Below are 18,586 nucleotides of genomic sequence, written 5' to 3' on the forward strand. Positions count from 1 at the left end.
CAAGGGCACATTCCAGCTAGGTGAACTTACTAGCAGAGGATACGGACCATTGAGGTGAGTAGCCTGATTAGAGTTCCAAGGGCCATATATAGAGGCCTGTAGGTCGACATTCAGTTCCTGGATCCTAGATTTAATATATGGTGATTTCACTCTTGATGCATTACATTCACCTTGAAGGCCAGACTAACTAGAACCCTATTTGGCTGTTCAAATCCCTCACATGATGAGGGAAGTCGATCACAAGTATTCTAGTTCTATCTCTGAAGTGGGAAGCCCTTCTTTTTCCAAATAATCCCCCCCATCAAATTACTTTAATACAACTCCCCCCTTTTTTAAAAAAATCAGGTTTCCTGCTCCTGTTGCAAACATATGTCCATCACTTCCTCCTGTAGCTGCTTCATCTCTTCTTTAATATCCACTTGATTTTTCACCTGATGTTAGTTGATTCTTGCAGCTGACTATTATTCTGTCCTTACATACCTCTGTTAATTCTCATAAATATAAAATCCATTTATTCTGTGAACCACCCTGAGACCCCTGGGTATAAATTTGAATAATAATAATAATAACAACAACAACAACAACAACAACAACAACAACAACAACAACAATGTCATGTGTGTAGTCTTTCATAAACGTTGTTCTCAGATCTGGTGTATTGGGAGAGTTAATTGCTATCTTCCCTTGTTTAGTTCCCTGCAGTGTTTACAAGGTCAATTCACATTCCATTCCTTCTGTTGTTCACCAGCTTGTGTACAGGATGCAGCTATAAATAACTCCCAGATAACATGTCCAATCTCTGCCATTAAAATTCCACTCTGGAGTTCTTCCTTGGTACACAGCTAAAGACAATGTCTTTTTCTCAAATACAGCCTCTTGCCAGATTTAATTAACAGCCGTTCATATTACTCTGCATTGCTCCCTCACACTTCTGGTCCAGTCCAAAGATAGTTTTAAATAAAGTCCATTCAACCTCGGTCGAGGGGGGAGGGCATAATAAAACCTTGTTAAATTCCTTGTTGAGCATAAATCAAAAGCCTCCCCACTCTTTTTCTCAGTACAGTGGTGCCCCGCAAGACGAATGCCTCGCAAGACGGAAAACTCGCTAGACGAAAGAGTTTTCCGTTTTGGAGGTGCTTCGCAAAACGAATCTCCTATGGGCTTGCTTCACAAGACGAAACTGTCTTGCGAGTTCCTGCGGGGTTTTTTTCCTCCCCCCCCTTTTCTAAGCCGCTAAGCCGCTTATCAGCTGATCTGATAAGCCGATAAGCCGCTAAAAGCCGCTAATAGCGCTAATCCCCTAATCCGTCAATGGGCTTGCTTCACAAGATGAAAAAAACGCTAGACGAAGAGAATCACAGAACGGATTCTTTTCGTCTTGCGAGGCACCACTGTACCAGACAGAATAACATAGCCATGGCTACACATGTCTCTTTCATTTTGCAGGAGAGGACATGGGTGGGAAAAGACCCTTTGGAAACCATATGAAAGCACAAAGCACCTTGTCCTCCCCCTTACTTCCTGGCTGTTTTAAGGATTTTCAAGCTTCAGAAAATCATTCAAATACCTTCAAAGAGCCAAACCCAGTCCTTTCGGCAACTGATTGATTGCAGCCTGTTATCATACGTTGTTTCAGGAGCGCCTCATGATTAACACCAACATTCTAAATTAGTGAGGAACCGATCACAAATCATGCCAGTGAGGGAGGTTCATCCATTGCAGGGACACATTCCCAGGTCACACCTGCTCTGCCTTTCAAATTGACAGACATGGGCTTAAGCAGCACAGTGGGATGCAGTGAACTCCCCCAGAACCTACTGGGGAGCATTGCGAGGAATTTTACCTCATAAATCCTAGCTTTCCCCTGCCTGAACTTAGCACCATGAATCATGATGTCAGCAGAGAACCACTTTTCCAAATAATTCCCCCCCCCCCAATTTTTTTATTTCCAAATTTATAAACAAACAAACACACATAAATCCAAAATGTAATTATTCCACTATTATTAACACTGTTAGGTGACTTCCTCAAATCCCCCTGGCTGAGTTTCAATGTATATCATTGTAACAGTTTTCCAAAACTAATTTTTCAAAAAATTTACTAACTTCTTTCTTTCTTTTCATATAAACTTTAAACATATTATTATATAGAATCACATATTTAAGTCCTAAGTCAATCTGGTATTTGCAAGTATTTCTATTTAAATTATCTTAGCATATTTAGCTAAATATTTTAAATTTCATCCATTCTTCCTGGTACTCCTCCTCCTTTTGGTCGCAGACTCTTCCAGTCAGGTCGGCTAGCTCCCAAAAGTCCATCATCTTCATCTGCCATTCCTCTGCCGTTGGCACTTCTTGTGTTTTCCAATTCTTGGCTAACAAAATCCTAGCAGCAGTTGCGTTATACAAAAACAATCTAACATCTTGGGCAATTCCAGACCTATTATTCCAAGAAGGAAGGCCTCTGGTTTCTTAATAAATGTATATTTCAACATTTTTTTCCGGACTTCCGGAGGCGGCGCGAAACAGCAATGGCGGTCCTCTTCGGGCTCTGAAGAGGGGCTCCGCGGAAAAGGGTCGTCCGCTGCGGCACAGCGGTGACCCATCAAGAAAAACCACGGGCAGAGTGAGCCCGTGGCCGTGGGACTCGGCGGGCACCAGAAGCAACCCCAGAAACGAAGAAGGAACCCCGTAAGGGGCTCCGGAACGTGGAAGGAGGAGCGGTGCTGTGAGTTCATCGCTCTTTCTGCGGAAGCGAAGCCGCGCGGCTGCTGCTGATGAGCGCTGACCTTTCTTCTTGAAACATCAGGCTTCAAACTACATACTCGTGAGTAAGGACTAATTTTTTCGGGACTAAAAGATTTAAAATTTGGCTGAAAACGGGAGATGCAAAACAGGAAGTCCGTCTTCCGGCCGTGCTTTAAAGATCAAAAGCAAAGACTTTGACAAGCGGGAAACGCTTTAAAAGGGATTATAAAATTGGGACTATCGTGTGTTGATGGAACTGGCTTTTGAAGGGAGAAAGAAAAAGACTTTTATTTTTAAACGTATTGGACTTTAAATGGGACTTTCCTCCCTTTTGTGGATTACAAAGGACTAAGAAACCAAGCCTCGGACTGCCAGGAGAAAAGAGAGCTGTCATTGCGGAACTGTATCTAAAATTGAAACTGTTACATTTGAGCGATACTGGCAAGATACAATCAGGGAAACTGTTACTTGCACCTTCTTTGCGAGACTTTGTCTTAACTTGGGAAGAGCTCTGCACGTTAAAAAAGAGATTGAAGGACTTTTAGTAAATTGTTTGGGACTGTAGGGGACTTTAATGGCGGATAAAATTCTTTCTTTTCTTTGAACTACAGTAGTACTCCCCCTAGTGGATTTTGGATTTATAAGTGCCTGGGAACAACTTTTTATTTTGACTCTCTGTTGCCTTGTTATTTACACTTTGGAACTGTCTTTCCCATGGGACAGTACACAATTTGACCTTGACTCATAGACAGGTGTGGAATGAGTGGCCAAGGGAAAGCAAGATCTGCAAAAACGAAAGCAAAACAAGCCCAACTTGTGCAAACAACCTTGACTTCTCAGTCACGTAGATCATCTGTCCCAGCTGTTTTGGGAGTACAAGAAAGGGAAGTTGAGCAGCCAGCATCAGAGGATATGGCTACAGGAGGATCTGAAACCTTCTTAAAACAAATGTTGGATCAATTTGCAATTCTGAACCAGAAGGTGGATGACCAATCGACAAAAATTGACCAAGCCACTGCCTCTATTAGCAAACTGACTGACCAAGTTGCACAACATACACAAGTAATTGGGAATCTTAAGGAAGCAACTGTGGAAAATCGTAAATTGGCTGAGGAAGCCAATAAAAAAGCAGAACAAGCAAATCAGAAAGTTGAGGCTATAAGAGGTAAGGCCGCTACACAAGCACATCAGTGACCAGCAGGCCTACCTGTCTATGGTGGAGCTGAGAAATCGGGAAAATAATCTGAGATTAAGAGCTATCCCAGAGCTTGAGCAGGAAGATTTGACTGGTTACTTGACAGCAGAATTTTCAAAGTTCTGGGGTATAGAAGAAGACAAAGACTTTAAAATTACAACTGCGTTTAGATTGGGAAGAGTCGTGAGGAGGGACAGGTCCAGAGACTGTTTGATCATTTTGAGATCCAAGCAGGAGAGAGACAAAATATTAGGCCTTCATTTCAAGAAATCACTTGTTATTCAAGACAAAAGAGCAGAAATTTACAGAGATATACCAAAACAACTTTTGGACCTTAGAGCTACATACACAGACCTAGCAAGATTGCTAAGAGGTAACTCAATTCCCTATAGGTGGGAGTTCCCCCAAGGATTATCTTTCATCTTCAAAGGAAAGAAAGTTAAAATCAAAACAACAGAAGACCATCAGAAGTTCCTGAGCGACCACGGAGAAGACCTTCAAAAGGGAGTAGCAGCATCTTGGCCACCGCCACCGCCTGGAATAGTACCGACACCTACACCCTCGGGTTCAGAAGAAAAGGAAGACACCTCATTATAGGACCAACAGATTGATCCAGGATGTCTCTGCAGCTTCTCAGTTGGAATATTAATGGCGGAAATTCTCCGGAGAAAAGGAGAAGAATCTTTCATATTTTGAAAAAAGAACAATTGGACATCATCTGCTTGCAGGAAACCCATGTGACTAGGCTCCATAGGAAAGTGTTAATTAACAAGAGATTAGGCCAAGAATTTATTTCATCTGATAGAGTTAAGAAAAGAGGAGTGGTGATCTACGCAAAGGAGAACCTGTCACCAAAATTTTTGTTCAAAGATGAGCAAGGAAGAATTGTAGCAATTGAAATTCAGACACAAGGAGAAAAATTTTTGATATTAGGGATTTATGCACCAAATGAGGGGAAATCAGAATTTTATAAGAAGCTGCATGAGATAATGCTGGACTATCTGGATTATTCCAACATCATTATGATGGGAGATATGAATGGGGTGGTCTCTACAAACATGGATAAGTCACAAAGCCAAAATTTAACAAAAGATGGCAGACTACCTAAAACTTTCTTCGAATTAACTGACAATATGGACTTGATTGATATATGGAGGACAAAGAACCCCTTAGGTAAAGACGGAACCTTCTTTTCTGAGGCCCATTTGTCATGGACACGAATCGACCAAATATGGACAACTAGAGGGCTGGCACCTAAGACAAGAAAAGTGGAAATCTGCCCCAAAACCTGCTCCGACCATAATGCCATGAAAGTGGAATTGAGACTTACTCCAATCGGTTCCTTCAGATGGAAAATGAATGACACCCTATTAAGAGATCAGGAGATCGTGAAGAAGGCCCAAAAAACTTTAAAAGACTACTTTGAAATAAATTTGAATACTACAGTGGAAAAGAGAACAATCTGGGACGCAAGTAAAGCGGTTATGAGAGGGTTTCTGATACAACAGAATACGATTAAGAAAAGACTCTGGAATGAAAAAAAGGAGAAAATCTTAGAGAAGATAAGAGATGGAGAGAAAAAACAGAGATCTAAACCAAAGTCGAAGGAGGTTCTGAGAGAAATTAAATTCCATCAAGCACAATATGTGAAATTGATAAATCAAGAAGTTGAATGGAAAATTAAACAAATGAAACAAAGATCATTTGAATCAGCGAACAAATGTGGAAAACTGCTAGCATGGCAGTTGAAAAAGAGACAAAAAGTGAACACGGTTACCAATCTAGAGATCGATGGGAGAAACATCCAGAAACCAGAAGAAATTAGAAAGTGTTTCCAGAGATATTTCAAAAAACTTTACACGCAAGGGCCGCAAGAAGAGACTGAGATAGACCAATTTTTAAAAATAAATGGATTACCAAAACTGGCTCAGGAAAAGAGAACAATCCTGAATTGTAAAATAACACAACAAGAAATTGAGGGTGCCATTCAGAATATGCAACTAGGCAAATCTCCAGGACCAGATGGACTTACCTCCAAATATTATAAGACATTGAAAGATTTCTTGATACAACCACTATTGGAGGTTTGCAATCAGATTATGGAGGGGAGGAAGGCGCCGGAGTCGTGGAAAGAAGCTTTCATCACATTGATACCCAAATTGGAAACTGAAAAAACTCAACTTAAGAACTACCGTCCCATCTCACTCCTAAACGTGGATTACAAAATTTTTGCAGACATTTTGGCAAGTAGACTTAAAAAACTTTTAAACGAAGTAATCCATAAAGACCATGCAGGCTTTCTCCCAGGTAGACATTTGTTTGACAATACTAGGAACATTATTGATATTTTGGAACTTTTGCAAACTAATATTAACACAAAAGCAGTGTTAATTTTTATTGATGCGGAGAAGGCCTTCGACAACATCTCTTGGAAGTTTATGAAGAGAAACTTGGAAGGGATGGGAGTGGGACGGGGGTTTGAAAATGGAATAGAGGCAATTTATTCAGAACAAAAAGCTAAATTGATAGTAAACAATGTGGTGACAGAAGAATTCAAAATTGAAAAAGGAACACGACAGGGGTGTCCCCTATCCCCTCTTTTATTTATCTCAGTCCTGGAGGTGCTCTTGAACATGATCAGGGAGGACCGGTTGGTGCAAGGGATACAGGTCGGAGTGAAACAATATAAATTGAAAGCCTTTGCAGATGATCTGGTTTTAACATTACAGGAGCCAGAATCTAGTACAAAAAGAGTCTTAGAACTGATTCATGAGTTTGGTCGGGTGGCAGGATTTAAGCTGAACAAACAAAAAACCAAGGTTTTGGGGGAAAATCTGACACCTTTAGAAACAGATGGGTTTCAGAAAGAGACAGAGTTAAACGTGGTTAAAAAAGTGAAATACCTAGGGGTCAATTTGTCTTCCAAAAATTTGAATTTATTCAAAGATAATTATGAAAAATGTTGGTCAGAAGTTAAAAAGGATTTAGACATTTGGTCAGCATTGAAACTTTCCTTGTTGGGTAGAATTGCAGCTATAAAAATGAATGTATTGCCAAAAGATGTTGTTTTTATTTCAAACCCTACAGATTGTGGACAGAGTGGAATGTTTTGGAAAATGGCAGAAGGATATTTCTAAGTTTGTCTGGCAGGGCAAAAAGCCCAGGATTAAGTTTAAAATTTTAACAGATGCAAAAGAAAGAGGGGGATTTGCCCTGCCGGACTTAAGGATATATTATGAAGCAGCAGCCTTCTGTTGGATGAAGGATTGGATACTTTTAGAGAACACTGATGTCCTAGATCTGGAAGGGTTTACTAACTCTCTAGGTTGGCATGTATATCTGTGGTACGACAAGGTAAAGACTCATAAAATGTTTAAAAACCATATTGTCAGGAAAGCAATATTTATTGTCTGGACAAAATATAAAGAGTTATTAGAAAACAAGACCCCGAGATGGTTATCACCAATGGAGGCTAAGGCCCGGAAAAAACCCAATATGGAAGCCGGTTGGCCGAAATATTGGGAAATAATAGAAAAAATTGGAGACAATTGGAGGTTGCAGAGCCTGGATAAATTAAAGAATAAGGTGCGAGATTGGTTACATTATGCTCAAATTCAAGAGGTTTTTAAAATGGACAAAAAAAATGGATTCCAGGTGGAAAAATCTAAGTTAGAGACAGAATTGCTTGAACCAAAGACTAAGGTACTTTCGAGAATGTACAACTTGTTGCTTAAATGGAATACTCAGGATGAGACAGTCAAATCAGCCATGATAAAATGGGCGCAGGATATTGGGTATAACATTATGTTTGAGGACTGGGAAAGGTTATGGACCACCGGAATGAGGTTTACGGCATGTAATGCCTTAAAGGAAAACATTATGAAAATGATATATAGGTGGTACATGACCCCAGTCAAGCTCGCAAAAATATATCACCTGTCTGATAACAAATGTTGGAAATGTAAAGAGGCTGAAGGGACATTCTTTCACCTCTGGTGGACCTGTCCGAGGGTGAAGGCCTTCTGGGAAATGATCTATAATGAGCTAAAAAAGGTATTTAAGTATACCTTCCCCAAGAAACCAGAGGCCTTCCTCTTGGGCATTGTCGGCCAGAAAGTGTTAAAGAAGGACAGAACGTTTTTTATGTACGCAACAACAGCAGCAAGAATACTCATCGCAAAGCACTGGAAGACACAAGATTTGCCCACACTGGAAGAATGGCAGACGCAACTGATGGACTATATGGAATTGGCCGAAATGACTGGCAGAATCCGAGACTTGGGAGAGGAGACAACAGAGGAGGATTGGAAAAAATTTAAGAACTATTTACAAAAATATTATAAGTTATATGAATCTTAAGAATTTGCATGATTTGGAAAATTTAGCTTCCGCAACCAGGACCTACAGATATAGGAACCTAAGTTATGAGTATGAAAGGATTAAAGTTTAAAGTAATATTATATTCAATTTAAGGTATAAGTAAACTGATAATAAGTATTAAAAATCCAAAATATAATATTCAAAAAGTACAAAAGAATGCATGAAACAAGGTAATAATTTGCTGATATCTTTATTGTAAAGAATGCAGGGTGAGGGAGATGTGGGGAAGTCCGGTTGGTTATGAAAAAATGTTTTGAAATGTTGGAGTTCTTTTTTTTTTCTTTCTTCTTTTCTGTTTTCTGTATCTGAAAAATGTAATAAAAATATTTTTTTAAAAAAACAAAAAACATTTTTTTCCAATTCATTATAAATCTTATCCCAGAAGTTTTTCACCTTGGTGCAGCTCCACCACATATGATAAAAGGTACCTTCTTTTTCTTTACATTTCCAACATAGATTATCACTATTGTGATAAATCTTTGCTGATTTTACAGGAGTTAAGAACCATCTATACATCATTTTCATAATATTTTCCTTTAACACCGAACATGCAGTGAACTTAACCCCTTTCCTCCACAACCTTTCCCAGTCTTCAAACATTATGTTATCCCTTTTCCAAATAATTTTTATTGGTTTTCATGTAAATACAAGAACAAGATATAACTACTGTAGCTTGTCCAGTGGTGCATTAAGTTTCATATGCAGTACACAGTACACAAGAAATATGTTTATTTATGCATTATCAATTCAAGTATCCTCTCCACAGAGATTATTGTGTTGTGGATGGAATAAAAGTATATTCTGTCACATTTATAAAGGAAAAGAATGGAAGCCAAGTCTTGCCAAAAGTGTCTATTCTTGAAGTGCCTTTAACTACCCTTCTGTGACAAGTAAGGCGTTCTGATAGAGCCACACTCCAAATATTATTTACCCAGATTTCAGTAGGGATTACTATAGGTTGTTTCCAGTATCGGGCTATTGTTAATCGGGCTGCTGTTAATAATAAAAAATACCAAATCTCTGCATTTAAGGCTACTGTTTAAATTTGAGTCTAATGATAACAAGGCAAGAGCCAAATTGGGTAAAATAAATTGCTGCATAATTTTGGAAATAATGTGAAACACCTTTTTCCAAAAGTATATCATTGTGCAACTCTACCATGCATGAAAATATGAGTCTAACTCCCTGTAGCCTTTCCAGCATAGGGGAGAGATGCTAGTGTTTATGTTGGCTAGAAATGATGCAGTGTAGTGCCAGTGAAATATAATTTTAAGAGAAGTCTCCTGCCAATGAGCAGAGATGGTTCATAGGGATGGGTTGTGCCAAATTGATTGCCATTTATTATCTGCAGTTATGATCCCTTAGTCTTTTCCCGATACTGCATGGAGGCCTCCTGTATCACCTGCATATTGTTCTAAAAATAAGGCATGTCCAACATGTCGATAGCAATCGACTTGGGGATCACTGACTGATTTTTGTCGATCGCAGGTTGAGAAAGAAAAGCCTTTCTCTGCAGCCTGGGACGCAGCCAGTCCAGTCTCATGCAAGTCTGAGCTCCTCCTCCTCCTCTTCCTCCAGCCGAGGAAGCTGACTTGCCTTCCTTCCCTGAGACCTGCTCTGCACTGCACTCTGTGTGTGCGGGGGGGGGGGGGAGGTTAGAGCACCAGCGGTGGGGTGAGGGGGGCATGGTGCCCTAAGGCAGGGCTGGGATGTGGGGGGGGGGTGTTCCCAAAGGGTACTGACTTAGGGGTGGGGGCAATAACATGATTGGACTTGAAACCAAAAGCTCCAGAAGCAGAAAGACTGAGGTGGAGGGAGAGAGTGAGGATGCTGTGTGTGTGTGTGTGTGTGTGTGTGTGTGTGTGTGTGTGAGAGAGAGAGAGAGAGAGAGAGAGAGAGAGAGAGAGAGAGAGAGAGAGAAGCTGGCTCCTCAGATCTGTGCAAACTAATATAAAAATATAGTTTGACTTTTCTCACTTGTTTAGTTACTTAATGACTTCGGAGAGTGGCAGATCACTGCCAGTTTTTGATACTTGTTGGTAGATCGCAGCTTATTTGAGGTTGGACGTGCCTGCTATAAATGAAAGATGCAGCTCGTTTTATTTCATATCTTGATTTGTTAGAGAGACTCAAATGGCATAAGAGAATGAAGCCCCTCCCCCTTGCGTTCCAAGTATCCTGCTAATGTGAACAATTGAATAGATTGAAACCAGGTTAACTAGGCATCATCCAGTTTCTCCGTGAGCTCATGCTTAGAAATTGCTTTGCCTCTAGGCAGAAGCTCTCTTACCTAATTGATGCCTTTCTTCTCAATTTTTTAAAATTGTCCATATTTATCCTCCTGTCGGAATAGAATCATAGAATCATAGAAGCATAGAGTTGGAAGAGACCACAAGGGCTATCGAGTCCAACCCCCTGCCAAGCAGGAAACACCATCAGAGCACTCCTGACATATGGTTGTCAAGCCTCTGCTTAAAGACCTCCAAAGTAGGAGACTCCACCACACTCCTGGGCAGCAAATTCCACTGTCAAACAGCTCTTACTGTCAGGAAGTTCTTCCTAATGTTTAGGTGGAATCTTCTTTCTTGTAGTTTGGATCCATTGCTCCGTGTCCGCTTCTCTGAAGCAGCAGAAAACAACCTTTCTCCCTCCTCTATATGACATCCTTTTATATATTTGAACATGGCTATCATATCACCCCTTAACCTCCTCTTCTCCAGGCTAAACATGCACAGCTCCCTTAGCCGTCCCTCATAAGGCATCGTTTCCAGGCCTTTGACCATTTTGGTTGCCCTCCTCTGGACACGTTCCAGTTTGTCAGTGTCCTTCTTGAACTGTGGTGCCCAGAACTGGACACAGTAATCCAGGTGAGGTCTGACCAGAGCAGAATACAGTGGCACTATTACTTCCCTTGATCTAGATGCTATACTCCTATTGATGCAGCCCAGAATTGCATTGGCTTTTTTAGCTGCCGCGTCACACTGTTGGCTCATGTCAAGTTTGTGGTCAACCAAGACTCCTAGATCCTTTTCACATGTACTGCTCTCAAGCCAGGTGTCACCCATCTTGTATTTGTGCCTCTCATTTTTTTTGCCCAAGTGCAATACTTTACATTTCTTCCTGTTGAAGTTCATCTTGTTTGTTTTGGCCCAGTTCTCTAATCTGTCAAGGTTGTTTTGAAGTGTGATCCTGTCCTCTGGGGTGTTAACCACCCCTCCCAATTTGGTGTCATCTGCAAATTTGATCAGGATGCCCTTGAGTCCATCATCCAAGTCGTTGATAAAGATGTTGAATAAGACCGGGCCCAAGGCAGAACCCTGTGGCACCCCATAATAGAGGGTTCAACAGGAGTCAATGGTGAGGGTTTGGGAACCAGAACTCAGTCTCAATAGCTCCACGTCATAAGCACTGCCTTTAAAGAAGCATTTTGAATCTTTTCCCACTCAGTCTGGGATAGTTTTAGGAAAGGAAATGACGTTACAGACGGTGAAGAGAGAGGGGCCTTGACCTGCACCCATGGAATGTCATATTGTCCCCTAATAAAGGGGATCAGAGATTTAATCTGAAATGCTGCAGAATAAGAGTCCTAAATTTGGCATTCTGAGACCTCCCTTAGATCTATGCCTAAATAAACTAGATCTTTTCCCAGATGAAACAGATAGAATTAGCTTTTGTTGTGATTCTTTAAGCAGAGGTGAGGGAATACGGATGGGCAAAACCTCAAAAGAATATGAAATATTTGGAAGAATAGATATTTTAATCACAGCTATCTTGCCAAGCCAACTGAGATTTAAATGTTTCCATTTCACCAATTCTTGGGAAATATCTTTGAACAGGTTTTTTTATAGTTTCTGTGACTAAGCTGCTTAAGATCTGGTGTTAAATTGATGCCAGTATATCTAAACCCACCATGAGCAATGCTAAATTCTGGTTGTGATATTAGTTACTCATGAATCATTGTGGGTAGGTTAATTGGAAGAACGGCAGATTTTGCATAATTTATCTCCAGTCCTGCAACTGCATGAAATGCATTCAATTGTTTTTTTTGAGTGGTTGGAGTGCATTAAGAGGGTCTCAGAGAATAACCAGAGTGTCATCAGCAAACCTATTTATTTTCTGCTCAGTATTTCTAATTCTCACACCTTCAAGTGTTGCATCTACCCACAATTGAATGGCAAGCACCTCTATCACACTGCAAAAAGCAGTGGCAACAGCAGGCAGCCTTGACGGGTGCCCCTATTGAGGTGTATGGGTTTGGTGATATACCCATTTAATGTAATGATGGCATTAGACTGTGAGTAAATTTGATTAATGATATGAAGGAATTGCTTACCAAATTGTAATTTAGCTATTAAAGATTTTTTTAAATGGCCACAGAATTCTGTCAAAGGCCTTGAAGGCATCCAGAGAAATTAAAGCACCAGGGGACTTTTGTGTGTGGAGCTCATGATTTACATTAAGAATTTGTCTCACTGAATCCAAAATATTTTCATGAAACCTGTTTGGTCAGTTGAAATATATTGCCCAACAAAAATATTGATCCTTTTGACCATTACTGCCATGAAAAGTTTTGCATCAACATTAATAAGAGCAATAGGTCAATACGAGTCCACTTTTGTGACATCTTTCCCTGGTTTCAGAAATAAGGTCAGTTTTAAAGTTCACCAAGTTTTGGGAATTTCCCCTTCTTCTAAAATTGAATTAAATAGACTAGTTAACCAGGGTGAGAGTTCTATTCTGAATACCTTATAGCAGTGGTTCCCCATTTAGAGGTCCAGGGACCCCTAGGGAATCCGCAGAATCCACCCAGGGGGTCTGTGGCTCCATCCCTTGCTTCCCCCCAATTAAAATTTTGTCATTTTTGGATGGTAATATCACAAATGTTATTGTCTGGTTTGTTTGTTTTTTGGTATATCTAAAATCTTTTGCTTATTAGGCGCTACCTCACATTCTGTTCAAAAAACTGCTATGCAGAGGTAACTACCACAGAGTTATCAAAAATTTCAAAAGTAGGGGGTCCATGGCTTCGCTTTTGAGAAATGGGGAGGGGGTCCTCAGTAATTAGCTAATTGGGAGCCATTGCCTTATAGTATTTTCCTGAGAAGCCATCTGGCCCTGGTGATTTGCCCAATTTTAGTCTTTTTATTGCATCCTATACATTCTCTTGGGATATTCGTCGATTCAGATGATCCCTGTGCTCCTCAGACAATGGTTTAAGGCACACTTGAGAGAGTGTTTAGTGGTTAAGAGTGGTGGACTCGTAATCTGGTGAACCACATTCGATTCCCCGCTCCTCCACATGCAGCTGCTGGGTGACCTTGGGCTAGTCACACTTCTCTGAAGTCTCTCAGCCTCACTCACCTCACAGAGTGATTGTTGTGGGGGAGGAAGAGAAAGGAGATTGTTAGCCACTTTGAGACTCCTTAAGGGGAGTGAAAGGTGGGATATCAAGTCCAAACTCTTCTTCTTCTATAGAGGATGGTGAAGGATTGTCAGAGAAGTATAATATTTTCAGAAGATTTCATCAATTATCAAAGTATCATTGCATAATCGTCAATGGGCATCATGCATGCCAGTAATCTTTTTAATTTACACTTTTTGACAGCATGAGCTAATAGATGACAAATTTTGTAACCAAATTCATAATAAACACTCCTGACTCTTGCCATTGCTTTATGTATGTGTTCAGACTCAATGGGTTGTAATTCAGACCAAGTTTTTTTTCAGGGCCTGACTTAATTTTTTGGATTTTGAGGTCTGCGACTCCTTTTCCAATATTTTAAACCTAGCAGTAAGAGCACTGATTTCAGATTCATATACCTTTTTCCTTCTTGAGGCTTCACTAATACAGTGCCCCTTCAAGACTACCATATTTTTCACCCTATAGGACGCACCGGCCCATAGGACGCACCTAGTTTTTTGGGGGGGAAATCAAGGGGGAAAAAATTATTTCCCCCCCCCCCAGGTTTGCGCAGCCATCCCCAAGCTAGAAGAGGGAGACAGAGCGCTCTGTCTCCCTCTTCTGCCTTCAGGGACAGCCTCCCTAGCCTCTGTGGGGCAGCGCACTCCGCTGCCCTGCAGAGGCTTTGCGCAGCCATCCCCAAGCTAGAAGAGGGAGGCGGAGCACTCCGTCTCCCTCTTCTGCCTTCAGGGACAGCCTCTCTAGCCTCCGTGGACAGCCTCTCTAGCACCCCGCTGTCCCCTGAGCTTGTGGGGCTGGGGATGGGGAGAAGCTTGCATCTCCCCACTGCCCGCCTACAAACCAGGTCGAGGAATAGCGGGGTGGCGGCGCTCAGCCTCCCCGCTGTCCCCCGAGCTTGTGGGGCTGGAGATGGGGAGAAGCAAGCTTGCTTCTCCCCACCCCCATCCTCCAAACCAGGTCGAGGAATAGCGGGGTGGCGGCGCTCAGCCTCCCCGCTGTCCCCCAAGCTTGTGGGGCTGGAGATGGGGAGAAGCAAGCTTGCTTCTCCCCCCCCCCCCGCCAGCCTCCAGACCAGGTCGGGGAATAGCGGGGTGGCGGCGCTGCGCCTCTCCGCTGTCCCCCGAGCTTGTGGGCTGCAGGCTGCTGCCCATAAGCCTTGCAAGCCCGCGGAACCTCCCGCCAGGCTTGCAAGGCTTGCGGATAGCTTCCTGAAGCCTGGAGAGCAAGAGGGGTCGGTGCGCACCGACCTCTCTCACTCTCCAGGCTTCAGCGAAAGCCTGCATTTGCCCCATAGGACGCACACACATTTCCCCTTCATTTTTGAAGGGGGAAAAGTGTGTCCTATAAGGCGAAAAATATGGTATTTTTCTCGTGTCCCACAGTACAGTAGTGGTAAATTATTTTCCTTAAAATAATATTTTAGTGCTTTTAATAAATGGTCTTTAGATACCTTATCAGTGATTAAGCTTGCATCAAAATACCATTTTGGGGACCTTGGAGGGCGTATATCAAAACTAAAAAAAAATGAGACAGGACCATGTTCCGGCAGAGTTAAGACACCAATATTAGCTCTGATCACATTTTGCATAATATCTTGAGTTACTAATAGGAGATTGATCCTCGACCATGTTTTGAATCGGTGAGAGAAACATGTGAATTCACGTGCTGTAGGATTTAAGTGTCTGCTAGGCCCCAGTGGTCAATCATGCTCTGCAATCAGTTGTCCTGACTGCTTCTTGAAGAACAGAAAGAGCGTCAATTTATGGAGTCATTAGGGCAGCAGTTAAAGTCCCCTCCAATTATAATTGAGCCTTCTTTGCAAAGTGTTCTTAAGAAAAGCCTGTTGGTCAGAATTTGGTGCTTATGTGTAGGCCAGAGTAAGATTCATAGTACCAAGTGAGCCTCTAACAAAAATAAATCCGCCATTTGGGTCTGCTATTGAGTCTCTCATCCAAAATGGGCAATACTTGGAGAAGGGGATAGCCATGCTCCCACTTTTGGAAGAGGCCATTTTGTTCACCGAGCCATTGACCCTTTAGTAATGGTGATTTGGAGCATTTACTTTGATGGGTTTCCTGCAACATAATTATGTCTGGGTGCTCTCTGTGTCAGTTCAAGCTCTTTTTACTGCTGAGCCCAGGCCTTTAACAGTGAATGGGGGGATTTTTAGGGGGGCCAGGATAGTTGTAATGTCTGTGCTGGGAGATCAGCAACCTGTTTTGCAACTGTGACAAAGCCTGGAACAGCCTTCCCGGCTTGCAAACTTGGGCCTTCATTGAGGCTTTTGTTAAACACTGGGCTATCTGCTGGACTTCTGTCTTGAAAATCAAACAACCTAAACTGAAAACTATGTACAGTGGTACCTTGGTTTGCATCCGCTTTGGATTACAACCGTTTTGGATTACAACTGTGTCAAACCTGGAAGTGCGTGTCCCTTTTTTTGGATTACATCCAATTTTGGTGGGAAGGCCCCATTGGCAAAAGTGTGCTTTGGGTTACAACCTGTTTTGGTTTACAATCAGACCTCCAGAACGGATTATGGTTGTAAACCAAGGTACCACTGTACAAAAATCCTACGGTGGGCCAGCAGGAACATGGGAGTGGTGGAGATCCCTCCCATAGAACCCAGGATTGACTAGGGTGGCAGGAAGGGGTTGTGGCTAATCTCCATGTTCTCTCCTCCCACCCTCGGACAAAGGTTTTTCCAACTTACTGTTGCGCTTGTTAGAGTTCAGATCCTAGGTAAGATCCTCCCTCTATTGTGTGGGCAGGTAATCCCTCCCCTACCTGGCCTGGTCTCCTTGGCAACGCTTCCCCCAGATGGGATTGGACAACTGACTGAGGTAGGTGGAGACCTCGAGGTATCCCACCTGAGGGAAGGCAAAGCCAAGCCTATGCTGTTGGAGCCGCTCCAGATCTAGGGGCTGCACGCGTCCACGCAAAGGGCGCCCCCCATTTTAAGCGGGGAGCGGTCATTCACACATAAGGAAATAAAATGTAACCATTTCTTACTTTCTCTTTGGAGTTGCCTTATTTCTTTGTGCCTTTTTTGGTTGTCCAGCTCTTTCGTGCTTGAGCTGGGGAGACGCACTGGGGAGAGTCATCTGCTGCTTGGGGCATGTTGTCAGCCTGTTGGTTATTACTCACAACCCAGGTTCTGCCTTTGTGCTGGACTATCAACTTAAAAGGGAAGCCTGAGTGATATGCTATGCCTGCTTCTTTTAGAGCTGGTCTGCTATAATCCTGAAGTCTCTGTGCCAAAGCCTTTTGGGCCACAGATGGATACAGCTTGCACTTGAATTCTTCTTGACCATATTCACTCTTTCTTGATCTGTATCCAGCACAAAGACTCCATTATTTTCAATACCTTGTGCATAAAAAACTCCATCTTTGGCAATTACACATCTGTTATGATTAAAATTTACATTAAAAGCATGCTTGGTCAGAGTTGACACACTCAGCAAACTTTCTGTTAATTCTGGCAAGTAAACTACATTTCTCACTTCGTTATGAATAGTTTTTCTGCCTGCAACACACTTGAGCAAACCTGCTTCTTTCCCCTGCAGATATTTTGTGGCCATTTGCAATTGTAACCTGTCTCTGATGAGTTTTCATTTATGTCTCTGAAAAAAATCACCATAACCAGACAAGTGTGCTGACACTCCTGAATCAACTAACCAACTAGAAGAATTACTGTTAATAGCATCAGTTTTTGCTAGATAGTTCTGATGAACTGCAAATGCATTTTTAGTTTGCTTTCAGCCACCTTGGAACTTTTCTTTATTTGTGCCAATTTGTTTTGTACAATATCTTGCAAAATGTCCTATTTTCCCACACAAAAAGCATCTAGTTTTGTCTCTTTTGTTTGCACCTTGAAAAACAGTTTTATTTTTAAAATTATACTTACCAGTCTTTTGTACAGCAAATACTTGTGTTTCACCCTTTGCTACCTTTTCTGCTCTCCTAGCAGTCTCCTCTTTAAGTCTTGGTACAACATTTTCATATCAAGTTTATCTTTAGTCTCTAGTCTAGTGCATGTATCAAAGAATTGTAACTTTCAGGCAGAATTAAAATCACTTTTTCCTCTTCTTCAAATTTCTTGCCTATAGTATTAAAAGATCCATCAACTTTGTCACTTGACTTTGATGCTTTTCTAAATCTCCGTATTTTTTCAGTTTAAAACTAAACAGCTTTCTTGATAAATACAGTCTCTCATTCAGAGTGTTCCTCTCATACAATTCTTTCAGACCTCGCCACAACACTTTGGCAGTCTTAAAATCGCTTATGTGGTGTAAGTCACTGTCACTTACATGAGTTGAAATTACTGTCTTTGCCTCTCTGTCCTGCTTTTCCCACTTTACTTTTTCTGCCTCTTCTGCTGATGCAGATTTTTCAGTTGTTTCCCACAACTTCTTCACTAGCTCATTCTCCATTTGAAATTTCTCCATTTGAAATTTCTATAAAGGATGGTTACTTGAAGTGAGAACAGGCACAGAAGGCTCTAGGGCTTTCACAGGTTTTATATACGTGGTCATTGTTTTTCTCTCTTTTCAGACTGGGCCCATAACCCTATTGTTGTGGAGGGTGGGGTGATTAACAAAACCAATCCTCCTGGCAAACTGGGAAATTCCCCTCACTCACCCAGTTTAGGACATTCCATACCTTTCCTCAGTCGAGTTTCTTTTCTTTCAGCAAAGTAAGCATGTCAAACAAAACTTTAATAATAAAGAAAATTGTAACACAATAACATGCCATCTGAGAGAAACTAAAACGACTTAATGAGGCAAGAATGACAGTTGGTCTCTCTAACTGATCTTAACTGAACACCAGAAGGGAGGGGCT

At 41.7% G+C, this 18,586-nt stretch overlaps 1 long non-coding RNA gene across 1 annotated transcript; it reads right to left on the bottom strand.

The window, feature by feature from the left end:
• Window positions 1-606: 606 nt before the first annotated feature.
• Window positions 607-18,552, bottom strand: LOC308579081. Its single transcript, XR_014004261.1, has 7 exons — window positions 17,652-18,552; window positions 16,757-17,075; window positions 15,195-15,258; window positions 10,300-10,396; window positions 1,844-1,909; window positions 1,390-1,663; window positions 607-1,053 (listed from the first exon to the last, which is right to left on the bottom strand). It is a non-coding gene; the product is annotated as an uncharacterized lncRNA (long non-coding RNA).
• Between the last annotated feature and the right edge of the window lie 34 nt (window positions 18,553-18,586).

This window comes from Podarcis bocagei (assembly GCF_964188305.1).
Source record: "Podarcis bocagei genome assembly, chromosome: Z".
Classification (NCBI taxonomy): Eukaryota; Metazoa; Chordata; class Lepidosauria; order Squamata; family Lacertidae; genus Podarcis; species Podarcis bocagei.